At 40.3% G+C, this 12,511-nt stretch overlaps 1 protein-coding gene and 1 long non-coding RNA gene across 3 annotated transcripts in view; one reads left to right on the top strand and one right to left on the bottom strand.

Annotated features, from left to right (window-relative positions):
* Nucleotides 1-7,568, top strand: part of LOC115594160 (uncharacterized) — a 66,807-nt gene extending 59,239 nt beyond the window's left edge. The window contains exon 8 of one of the 2 annotated variants that reach the window (XR_003986431.1): nt 7,235-7,568. This is a non-coding gene — a long non-coding RNA (uncharacterized LOC115594160). Of the gene's footprint in view, nt 1-2,581; nt 3,027-7,234 lie in introns of those variants that run through there. The other variant, XR_003986430.1, reaches the window with a different exon arrangement.
* Nucleotides 1-12,511, bottom strand: part of ntm (neurotrimin) — a 993,858-nt gene that overhangs the window by 565,512 nt on the left and 415,835 nt on the right. The gene's annotated exons all lie outside the window — the stretch shown is intronic.

Raw genomic sequence — 12,511 nt, forward strand, 5'->3', positions numbered from 1 at the left:
TCTTAAGCCGTTCCGTTTTCTTTCCGCTTATCCATGAGGGTCACAGGGATGTTGCCACTTTTTTCCCCCTAAGGGCTTACTGGGGCCAAATCCAGGTTACTCAATGGGTGAAGGCCAGGGTACACCCTGGATGAGTCACCAGCTCATCGCAGGACCCTTACTGATGGCAGTGGCTGCCACACAAGGTGCCAACTGCACATCAGGAGCAATTTTGGGGTTCAGTATCTTGCTCAAGGATACTTCGACATGTAGCTCAGTCCCGCCCCAGGGGAGCCGGGATTCAAACCAGAGACCTTCTGATCACTAGTCCACCAGCTCTACCCACTGAGCTACAACGGAAGCAAAACGGAACGGAACGGAAGTCTTAAGCCAGAAACATCGGTGCATTGATTGATTAACTAAATAGAGTTATCCATTTGGTTCTTGTCCTTTAAAAAAAAAAAAAAAAGCTTGGTGTTATTTGCCAGTTGGGACATTTTTAACTCTCCACCAAAAAATTGAGATACCTTCAACATTTCTGTTGTATATGATAATTGACAACAATTTGGTGACTGAATAGAAAGGAGGAAATTGGGCATCTATGCCTGACCCCTCTATTCATCTTGAATCTTCTGGTTGTGTTAAAATGTATTATAACCAGTAGGCAATATGAGGGGGGATGTTAACCTGCCATCAGTCTCCATCCCCTAGTAGCAGACAGAGTGTTACAAATCACAAGCAGTCGTGATCAGCTTTGGCGGACAGTGGAGTCAAGCCGGGCACAGCTGCTTTGCGATCTGGCTGCCTGGTGCATTTTTGACAGACAGAGCAGAGCGGATCGCGCCAACAGGAAGTCAGAGTCACAGGAACAGCATGGAGCATCCAGTCAATTTTCAAAATAGAACACCCTGTGCAGACTCCGGATTCTATAAAAATGAAAAATTACCAGATCCTAAATGGTGGCCAGGCAAAAGGCGCCGCATCTAAAATGTTTCCGCTGGGGTTCTCTTTACATTCATGGTATGATGCTGTGCGGAGGGCGGAATAAAACCTGTAGCAGATGTGACATGTTTATTTTCAGTAATGTTCAAGTTTTTTAAGAGAGAAGTTTTTTCTGACAGTTTAATATTAACAGTAAGTTTGCTATTAATGTTGTAAAACTAAATGTTACTAAGTGTTTTATTTAGTGTGTCTGTTCAGAACATGGTGGCTTATGTTATGTTGGTAATTGTCATTTTTATGCTGGTTTATAGTTTAACCATTAGTGAGGTAGCTGTTACATTTCCTAACACCAGCTGTTTTATCCCCCGTTGAAACACACTCTGCTGGAGTGACATCCTCCATTCTGTATTTGTAGTTTCTAAATATAAGGTTTTCATATCGGACAATATATACACTGATACAGATATATCTGTGATAGGCTTATATTGGCTGATAAAAACTGCCTACAAATAAGTTGGTGGGCTCTACTATTTAGCACGATGTTCATTGTTTGCCCTTCAAGGAATTTAGATAGTAAAAAATTCCAAGGAATCATGTAACTTAAATTGATCCTATTTGTAGTGTATTGTGAGAAACATAAGAAAACCTTCCTGAATAAACTCTGCACACAATTTAAAGGTGTATTTACTCATTACTTCAATACAAGACACGACAAGACAATTGTAGTAGGTAGGGAAGGAAGATAACTGGATAAAAAAGAATTGTAGAATTAGAAATGTCACAGTTATGGTTAAGGTCCTTTGGGAGATGTACACAGGTGTGTCGGGGCAGGGTGGTGCTCCTATTAGGCCATCCCCCCTGTTAAAAATTAACAAATCACCTACTGATTATAACTGAGCTGCTAATGCCTTTGTAAAACAAACTGACAATGTCGATAAATTTTTAACCAAAACCAAATGCTGTGTGTGACTGTAAAAGAAATGTGTGCCGTATAAAAGTCCACAAACAATATATATGCCTTGGAGTTAGTTGCATCTACATAATCCAGCAAATCTAAGATAAGTCTTTTATTCCAACAACTATGTTGGTTTTTCATAAATCCTGTTTAGGTTTTAACAATAATAGAATCAAGCCCTTTGTTTAACCTGTTTGCATGCAAGAAGTCCAAGATCTTGTAATTTATATTTAAAACCCTGCGTAGAATGACTCCCAATAAGGGAATAAGGGATATAATGCCCTTGACCGATGCATTCTTTGTAAATATTAAATTAAGGATTTTTTTAGTTCCTAAAAGTGTATGTAAAATTCAATAGATAAACCATCAATGCCTGGCGATTTTCCTTTTTTCATTTAGAGTAAAGCCTCTTTAACTTGAACATGAGTTGACGGGTCAGACTCAGATATTATACAAATGCTTTAAGACATCATCAGTTGAGGGTATATTATTCTGTTTTTTTTTGTTTTTGTTTTTTTTTAGAAAATCATTTTCATTACATTTGGATTTATATAATTTTCCATAGAACGCAATAACACAATTCAAAATTGATTTTGGATCCTTAGAAGGAACACCATCAACATTAAGGGTGCTTAAAGAGTTCCTTTTAAAATCCCTTATCTCTGGTGCAAAAAAGTAATTTGAGTTTCTTTTACCTTCTTCCAGACATTTGGCTCTGATCTTATGAAGGCATCTTTCACAAGGCCAAGAGAAATTTGATCCAGCTGTATCTGGAGGTCCTTCATTTGAAGCTCTTCTTCCGAAGTTATACTTTCTTTAGTTAGTAGAAGGTCAGGTTTGTGTTTTAATTCTGTTTCTTGCAAATTCCATCTTTCTATAGTTCTTTACTTCTTTTGATAACATATCGGACCTTATATTTTAAAGAAGTCCCATTTTTCCTATGATTACTTTTTAAGCCAGGGGTCACCAACCTTTTTGAAACTGAGAGCTACTTCATGGGTACTGAGTCATATGAAGGGCTACCAGTTTGATACACTCTTCTTAAATAACAAATTTGCTCAATTTGCCTTTAGTTATATATGATTATTAATGATAAATGATACTCATGTAACCCTGTTAAAAAGATAAATAAATAAATAGTGGAATAAGAAGCACTAATTTTATTTATGTTTGTTATTTGTTTCATTTCTTTTTCTCTGTAATAAGTGTATATTTTTGTTTAAGAAGAATATAAGAGTAATATTTAAATGTGAAAATATGTATTGGTTTAAGTTTTGTTTCCTGAGAAAATCCCATGAGAGAGCGGGGCGAGAGGTCAGAGGGGGCGGAAGTGAAAGGAGGAGAAACGAGAGAGAGAGGAGCTGTATTGCGGAGAGGAGCTGTGCTCCGGCCCGAGAGAAAAAAGACATTTATAAAGACGCGGGTTAATGAAGGTGCAGGAGACAATCGGCCAGAGAGTCTCATTGTGACTGTTTACTGAACTTAATCTGTTGTCGAGTTGAAAGGAGGCGGACTCCGGAGATAAATGCTCCCCGAGGATTACAGCTAAAGTTAGCATAGCTCATGCTAGCTTGTCTGACGGCCTTCGTGAAAAAGAGCTAACACAGCACTCCCATAAGTGAAGTCGACGTTCGCATGCTGTGGGAACACACCTGCTGGAGAGACCGTGTGTGACTGTCTATCACAGACATCATTGGAGTTGGAGTGACTCGTCTGCGGCCCACGTCCAAGCAACCCGCTGCAGGTGTTGTGCCAGAAAACGACTGCTTGCCAAAAAACGACTGACCCCAACGGGGACGCCCATCGGGGGTGTTACTGGTCTCTCCACAGCAAATGACTGCTCCCGACGGGAACGCCCACTCCTGAGTTACAGGGGCAGTCTCTTTTTGGCAAGGCCTTGCCGAAAAATGACTGCCCCTGTAACTCAGGAGTGCAAAGGGTGACACTGACCAAATTCACTGTACATACACCTGTTACCCTCTAATATAACTCCAGAAAATTCTGTTAATATTGCCCTTTGCAATCCTGAGTTACAGGGGCAGTCACTTTTTGGCAAGGCTTTGCCAAAAAGTGACTGCCCCTGTAACCTTGTCAGCCAGCCTCATGCTTCCTTATCTTACAACAGCAGCAGCAGCATAAACAACGACGACAATAAACGTATACCACCAAAACTCATCTCATGGTTGTTAATTTAAAGACAAGCTGTAGCGTATGACAGAATGACAGCCTACTTCTCAATACAACATATCCTCGCAGTTATGCTGTGGACTGCAGTAACACCCCCGATGGGCGTTCCCGTTGGGTAATCATTTGAGTAATAAGAGTGCCGGCTTTGGGTGTTTTGAGTGTTTGTTGGTGATTTTGAGGAATTCACTAGAGACATTGAAGAGACAATTGTGTTTTATTGAAACAGTCAAAGATATTTTTTATTTTGGGTTATTGACTGAAACTTACCTGAAATATCAGGACTTGGAAGTGCTTTATTATTTTTTTGTTTATTTTTCCATGATTTAAATAGTGTTTCTTTGCCAAACATTTACTAAAGTAAATAACTAAATATTTACCTGTGGTTATTTCTTCATTTTTAAATGTATATGTAGTGTGGTTTATACTTGTATGTCATATAAGAGTGCTGAAGAGTGAGCGTTATCAGTTAGGTAAAGGGTACATGGGAGGAAGAAAATTCACTGGTTAAAGGTCATGTGCTGTAGTGGTTAAAACACGTTCCTAAAAATAAGACCCAACGAGTGAAACAAACCTTTTAATCAGTTAGAATAGTATAAATAACAGTGGATAACAAACAAGGTGTACTTACCTTATTGCATTAATTAGCTAAGAGGTTGTAAGAGAAACATAATGAACTTGGGGAGCGCATCTCAGTAAAATAGACCTGACGTCTAGAGGGCGCTACACTCATCTATGTGAAGACACTGATCATGTTAATGATTTCTCACAATAATTATCAACAATGACTTAACAAGGTGGGAAACAGATAGTATCAATATTCAATTTTCATTTTTAGAACAGGCCTGAGGGCTACCCATGTGGTCTTTGGGGTCTACCTGGTGCCCGTGGGCACCGTGTTGGTGACCCCTGGTCTAAGCTATCTTTGAGGAATTACTCTCCTAGTCCATTCAGTTGAGTCATTGAAGGCAATGTTGTTTAAACGAGAATTATAGATTTTCCAGGACCCTTGCATTTCTGTTGTCTTCTGGGTAGTACCAAGTTTAAAAATATGTGTTCATAGTCTGAAAGTGAAGCATAAAAGTGATTGACCTCATTCACAAATTAAAGGGCAGAGGAAGAAATTAAGAATAGATTGGTCCTTTAATTTAGAGTTAATCTTCTGTTGCACCAGGTGAATTATTTTGTATTTTGGTTGAAAAATTGCCACGGATCAGTCAAAGATAGGATGGAGCAGAGCAAAGATATGAGGTCATTACTTTGTGAAACTGTTTTAGGAAGGGAGGATATCTATCCATGACAACATCAGGAAAAAAAAAATGTGCATGAATCTTGCCGCTTATCGGTTAGTTCTTTTAGTTTGGAAGTTAGGTCATTAAATAAAACTTTATTAGCCATATGGAAATTATTCCTATATACAATACAAACAATTCAAGCAGCATTGCCCTGTTTAATTATCAGTATCAGTCTACCATTACTACAGTGCGTTGTCTCAAAGAAACCCTTCTGAATTTATGTAAAAACATTGAAACCCCTGCTGAATGGTTCATACCATGTCTTAAATTGAGGCTTGAGTTGTGTTACCCCATTCAGTTTCCACAATTTTGTATCAGAGTCACAATAATGTGTTTCCTGAAGTAAAATTAAATTAGCCACAGTTCTTTTGCATAAAAAAAAAAGTTTGCTTTCAAGTTGGTGATATCTCTGATACCTCTGACATCTAAAGACATGACATTAAGAGGCCTAAACGTTAAAACCACAAGGAAAACAAACAAAAGGAATAATAAAAAATAGGAAATAGACTTTTACCTGTAAAACACCTAAAAACTTAAAATGTGTCTAGACACTGTATACAGTGTTTCCAGAAAGTATTCAGACCCCTTCACTTTTTTTCACAAATCCTCTGGATTTGAGGATTTTCTGCCGTTCTTCACTGCAGATCCTAAAGTTCTGTCAGGTTGGATGGGGACCGTTGGTGGATAATCATTTCCAGGTCTCTCCTGAGATGTTCAATTGGGTTCAAGTCAGGTCTCAGGCTGGGCCACTCAAGGATATTCACAGAGATGTCCGTAAGCCACTCCTGCATTGTCTTAGCTGAGTTCTTAGGGTCATTGTTAGGATATCTGTGCTTTGTTCCATTCAGCTTTCCTTCAACCCTGACCAGTTGCCAAGCCCCTGCCACTGAAAAACACCCCCAAACCATTATGCTGCCACAAACATGCTTCACCACTGGGACGGTATTGGGCAGATGCTGAGTAGTGCCTGGTTTCCTCCAGACATGATGCTTAGAATTGAGGCCAAATACTTCATCAGACCAGAAAATCTTGTTTTTCACAGTATCTTTCACAGAGTGTCCTTTAGGTGCTTTTTTGCAAGCAGGCTTTCATGTGTTTTTCACCGAGGAGAGGCTTCTCTTTGGCCACTCTGCCATAAAGCCCAGATCGATGGAATGTTGACTTTCTTCCATCTCCACAAAGGATCTCTGGAGCTCAGCCAGAGTGACAATTGGGTTCTTGGTTACCCCTCTTACCAAGGCCCTTCTACCCCAATTGCTCAGTTTGGCCAGGCATCCTGGTTGTTCCAAACTTCTTCCATTTAAGAATTATGGAGGTGACTCTGCTCTTCGGGACCTTCAATGCAGCAAAATTATTTTAGTATCCTTCCCCAGAACTGTGCCTCGAAACAATCCTATCTCTATGTTGATGAAGGTTATTAATCATCCAAGTCATGGTAATTCTAAGTTCCATATCGTAGGCAACTGAACTCGTTTTAGTTTCTTGACGATGTTTCACCTCTCATCCAAAAAGCCTCCTCAGCTCTAACTAACTGGAGGGGAGTTGCTAGCTTTTAAAATCTGTGTTGGAGTGTTCTTACAGAGTTGTTAAGGACACATGTGAGCTCTGAGTTTCAGAGTTGTTAGGGCCACTTGTGGGTCATATTGCTATTGCTAGGGCTAGGTGAGCCAAGGTGTGAATGGTTGTGAAGCTGTCTGGGGAGGGAACTCAGTTCTGCATTGCAGGTGGATGGTAAGTAATGTCGTAGGCCACTTCCTCTGTTCAAAGACAGCTGTTCCAATTTGATAAACATGGATTATTTTACTCTTCCTAACCATCTGTCTTTACTAGCCAAGGTGTTTACATTATTGTCTTCAAAGTAATGATTTTTCTCTTTCAGATCTAAGTGGACAGAAGAGTCTTGACCTGGGGAGTCATCTCAAAGATGATCAAGAGAAATGGGAGACACCTGAGCTGAAAGTGTCATAGCTAAGGGTCTGAATACTTTCGTCAATGTGATATTTCAGTTTTTCCATTTAAATAAATTTGCAAAATAATTCAAAAATGTGCTTATTCTCAAACTATTTTAACATAAGGCTGCAACAAAACAACGTGAAAAAAGTGAAGGGATCTGATTTTTACCAGAGTACTAACTAATAAGTACTAGTACTGCCACTAAGGGCGTTTTCACACCTGCCTTGTTTAATTCGGTTAAATCGAACCCTGGAGCGTTTACCCCCTTGGTGCACTTCGTTTAGGAAGGTGTGAACACATCAATCGCATTCGGGTGCGGACCAAAACAACCGGACCGAGACCTTGTTGAAGAGGTGGTCTCGGTCCGGTTCCAAACAAACTCTGGTACAGTTTGTTTGTGGTGAGAACATGATCCAAACTCGATCCGACCCAACTGCAGGAAGCATCAGTGCTTAACCCCGAATTTCCACTGGATAGCTGCTTTACGGGCAGATCAGGTGTTTTGCTCCGCCGTCCGGTAACCCCCTGGTTGCGTTTTGAGTCGGACACGGTGCTTTACGGTAGGCAGCTGGCGTCGCGAGGCCAAGGAGTTCCCGCGATAATCACATGATCACTCGCGACCGCAGTTATAGGTCTGTGTCATAAAAACAACAACACGAAGTGTTCCCGACCAAAGGATCAGAAGAAGAGCTTGTGTTTGTCTCTTTTTTGAGATTTGTGTGCTGGTGTAAACACGGGGTGTTTTATTTTGAAAAGTAACCGGATGTCAAATTGTTGTTGTTTCAGTGCTTGACTTCCTGTCTGCTCGGTGCTAAATTCAGCTGAATTGCTGCCTCGTTTTCGAAATTTAGACCAATTGGAGAGCAGTTTCCTCGCGCATCACACATTTTGGTCCACTTGTAAATGCTGCTGTGTGAACACAAACCAAACTCGAGGCAATATGCAACATTGTAACAAGTTGGTCCCTCATTCGGACCAGAGCAAACGAACTATAGGTGTGAAAACGCCCTAAATAGTATTTAGGGGCATTTTTTCCTCACTGTTCCTATCAGAGATGTTTGCGTGTACACAACAACTAAATAAGGAATTGTTACATCTGCCTCAGCCACCCCCTCTGTTTCCAGGGGTTGATTGCTCCTTCCCCAGTCTCTCTCCCTGTGTGTGTATGTGTGTGTGTGTGCGTGTGCGTGCGTGCGCCGGAGACAGAGCAGAGAGGTAACCACCGGCTGCACCCAATCCTGCAATCAGCCTTCCTTCTTATGCTCAGCCCTGCCACCTCCACGCTGCCAGATCGTAGCCACTGATAAGTCAGTAAACTGCGCATCAAAGCCATGTACTTTGTTCCTAGCTCTGAATCTATTATAATCCTGTCCTCTGCTCTAGACTGCTGTCTCTGCCCTGCTCTCCAGCCCCTGACCATCCGGACCTGCTCCCCTCGTCCGCTCCGTGAACCCCGCTCTGGGCCTAGCCTCCCGGACCACTCTTCACCTCCACGGACCTTGTCTGTCTGGACCGTCCAAGCCCAGCCTCAGATCCCCGCTTGTTTCAATGAACCGATCTGGTCTGAACTCTACCTCTCGCCTCCTGTCTGTGTCCGCTTTTGGGTTCCCTGTTCCGTTGGTACTTAACAGATATATTATTCATTGCACATTTTAGTTCCAACTGCGAAGCAAATTAACTGTAGCTCATTGTTTCACAAGTAAATTCTTGCATCTTTTATATATGCTCCAAAATGTTATAAAAGACATGGAAAGCCATGAAGCTCCTGGTTAAGAACACTGACACTTTGTTGTTCAATTCCAGCACTCCATAGAACCACATAAAACCACCAAAACTCAGACAAAAATGCTGGAATACTTCCATAGTCACCCCACTATTGTATTAAAGATGTGGGCAAAACAAGAACAAAAGAGTGTGTAACATTCAGCCAACTGATTTTTTAGTCAGTGTGTGTATTAGTAGAGAGAAGCAAAGCCACGTCAGGTACTGTACCAGAGCTTGTTGTGTTGTTGAATGTGCTACCCCAGGGCAGTCCACTTTCAATCAGCCTGAGCAATTTGTTTCACTTACCTAGAGAGAGGGAGAAAAGAGAAAAAAAACAAAAACACAATCATATCATGCATTCAGAGTGCATGCTGCATTAGCACAAGTAGTGGATTCATTCTTCCGTTCATTATGGTCTGCTTTGGCACTGACTGGCCAGAGGGGACTCACACTTTGATTAAATTGAAAGATCATTCAGGATGTGATAGTATGTGACACGCAGCTGTTTGAGCCTTAAACCAATCTACTCTATGCGGTAACCCAGCTATTTAAAATGCAAGAAAGCAAGCAGAAGGTAACAGCATCCCATGTGTCCTCCAATACTTCAGTCAAAGTCTTCATTCAGACTTCAGTCAATAAAGTTATCAGTGATAAATATAAGTGGTAAACTTTAATTGAGTTTCAAGAAATTTAAATCTATATCACTGTCGCATTAAAGGGATTATAGAAGATAAGCAGGCTGAAGCAGGTGCTGGATGCATCCTGAGTTTGTGTTCAGACATACACTATACTTCAGAATGTAGCTGTTCTGTTGGGGAATTTACTGTTCTGCATTTAGTCACGGAAGATTGATAATGGATCTCAGAACTTGCCATTTTTATTTGCACATTAGATGATTGTATTGTCACATCACTTACAGTCTGGTATAGCGTTGCACGGTAAACCGATACTAGAAAGGTACCGCGGTACCCAGCCGTTAATACTTTTTCACGTTTCATTAGTATCAGTACTTTATGAACTTTATTAACATGTTTCTGTTCAGCGGCCATGTTCTTTTTCCTTTTGTTCTTTGTATTCTCGTTGTGGCTGCTCTCGCGATATCTCAGTATTAACTATACTACAGCAACGTTCACACTGGTAACATGAACTTTACCAGAACATGCGCTGGTGTTCACAAGTATGCTGATCAACAACACCACTTAAATTATCTATTTTAAGTCAATCAGCACTAGTAATATAATCATAGCATGTACATTTTTGTCAATCATTTATAATATATATTGTAATTTATATTAGTAGAAAATGGTCTGATTAGCACAGACCTGCACCAGGTCTGGGTCGTTTTGTGTTGTACTTTATTGCACTAATGTAGTTTGCAGGCTAATAATCCAGGGTTTGAATTTTATCAACATGAAATGCAAATTGCAAATTTCTCCTTTGTGGGACAAATAAAGTATTGTCTTATTTTATGAATTGCCAGACTTACAGTTGATGTCATTTATGTTAATTATTTTTATGCTGAATAAAATTGTAGTTAATGTGCTGTTAATTTTTTTCTACTACTGGCACTGAGCTTTTAATGAAAAATCAGGTTATTTAATCTCTGAGAGCAAACAAGACAAATTAACAAAACAGGAAGACACTTGTCTTCTTGGATACAGATACAGAAACTATGAAGCTCAGCAGCTTTTACAAAAATATCTCTCTATAAAAGCAAGGAATCCAATCCAATCCACTTTATTTGTATAGCACATTTTATAAACAATAAAGTTACCAAAGTGCTGCACAGCAGATACAAAACAGTAAAATAAAGAATCTCTGGCTGTCTGTGTGTGTTTGCCTCAAAAATCTCTGCGGATCAGGATCAGACTGACCTGAGAGTTTCCACATGGCTGCTGCTTGGTTCAAGGGTGTGCAACGTCGCATTTGTTTGGACTACAATGATACCGTTAATAAATTATTTCAGAAATGCTTTACGAATTCCGCTAGCATTGCTAACCATAGCCACCATAGTGACGTGCGCACCAGAGCCAATCACTGCACACCATAGCCATGTGCGCACCAAAGCCAATCACTGCAGAGCCCGACTCCACGACACACCTTAAGAAACAAGCGGATTTATACCTGCAGCAGCGTGAGCTGGACCGGGATTTAGCCAGCGGTTCAGTTCCGTTCTGTGCATCTAAACTGACTGTTGTGGATTAATGAGACTAAACGAGTCCGGACCGAGTCTGTTCGGGTCTAAGGAGATCCGGATACGCAAGGACAACAAACTGGAATAGGAATCTGTCGATGTTCGTGTGTAGCTAACATTAGCTGCTAGCCCACACCCACGGCCCACCTCCTGAGTCGACGGACGCGATGGCACGTCCAAAACCGGACTTACGGTAAATAATGTCTGCCACGCTTTTTCGTGAACATTGCCGTCACGTTTGCGTTGTGTCTGGTGCGGGAAGAAACGGTTAAAACGGGCTTTTGTCACGAAAAGTGTCCGCAATAGAGATCGCGAGTTTTGAGAGTTGAGAGATTTGTGACATATAGCGTGTTTGGAGTGTATAGTTAGTGTGTTATGTAGTGTTTGGTGTAGTGTGTGTATCGTGTAGTGTAGTCGTTTTTTTGTGTTGTGAGTGAAAACAATGAGGAGACTGCTGAATGTGGAACAGGCAGGGAGGAGCTGAGAGAGCCCTGAGGCATTGCCTGCATTTAAATGTAAATAGTTAATATAACTTTGTAAATTTCACACTTATGCACAAATTAAGCAAACAACTATTTATATTTGCATTATAAGTAATAAAAATGGGTCGTTAAACATATTTGTGGTTCGCACAGTAAAAAATCTAACTTTTTCCTACTCTGATTTTATGTTTTATGTGATTTTAGGTTCAATTGTGTTAATACAGTATGTCAAAATGAAAAAAATAACTGTACAGTCACACATGTGAGGTTGTGCTGAAAATAATGACACCAAACAAGACAAGGTAAATAGTTATTAAGTTGAAATATAATGGTAAAACCAAAAGTAGTCAAAAATGGTCAATTATATCCCTGACCTCTCACCTTCAAACACAGCCTCATTTGGCCATCCATGAAACAGCTACTTAATCTCCCACTTTTCTATAGAAATACATGCTTCCTACGGGCAATGCACTAGTGTATATATAATAAAGAGAAATAAAAAATTTTAAGTTCCACATTCTGTCATCTAAAATTTATGCCATTTCTTTTGATGATATTTAGTTTTCCGCCGTGGTATCGTTTCAGTATCGGTATCGAGATATTTTAGGCAGGTATCGTACCGAAGTCATAATTTTGGTATCGTGACAACACTAGTCTGGTACAAAAGTTCACACAGCCAATCCCACCAAAAAATCCACCAAACTGTCAGTTCATCAGGGCCCATGTCCACATGTGTTTTTAGCGCCAGCATCTTTTTTCAATT

This window comes from Sparus aurata, chromosome 13, assembly GCF_900880675.1.
Source record: "Sparus aurata chromosome 13, fSpaAur1.1, whole genome shotgun sequence".
NCBI classification, from domain to species: Eukaryota; Metazoa; Chordata; class Actinopteri; order Spariformes; family Sparidae; genus Sparus; species Sparus aurata.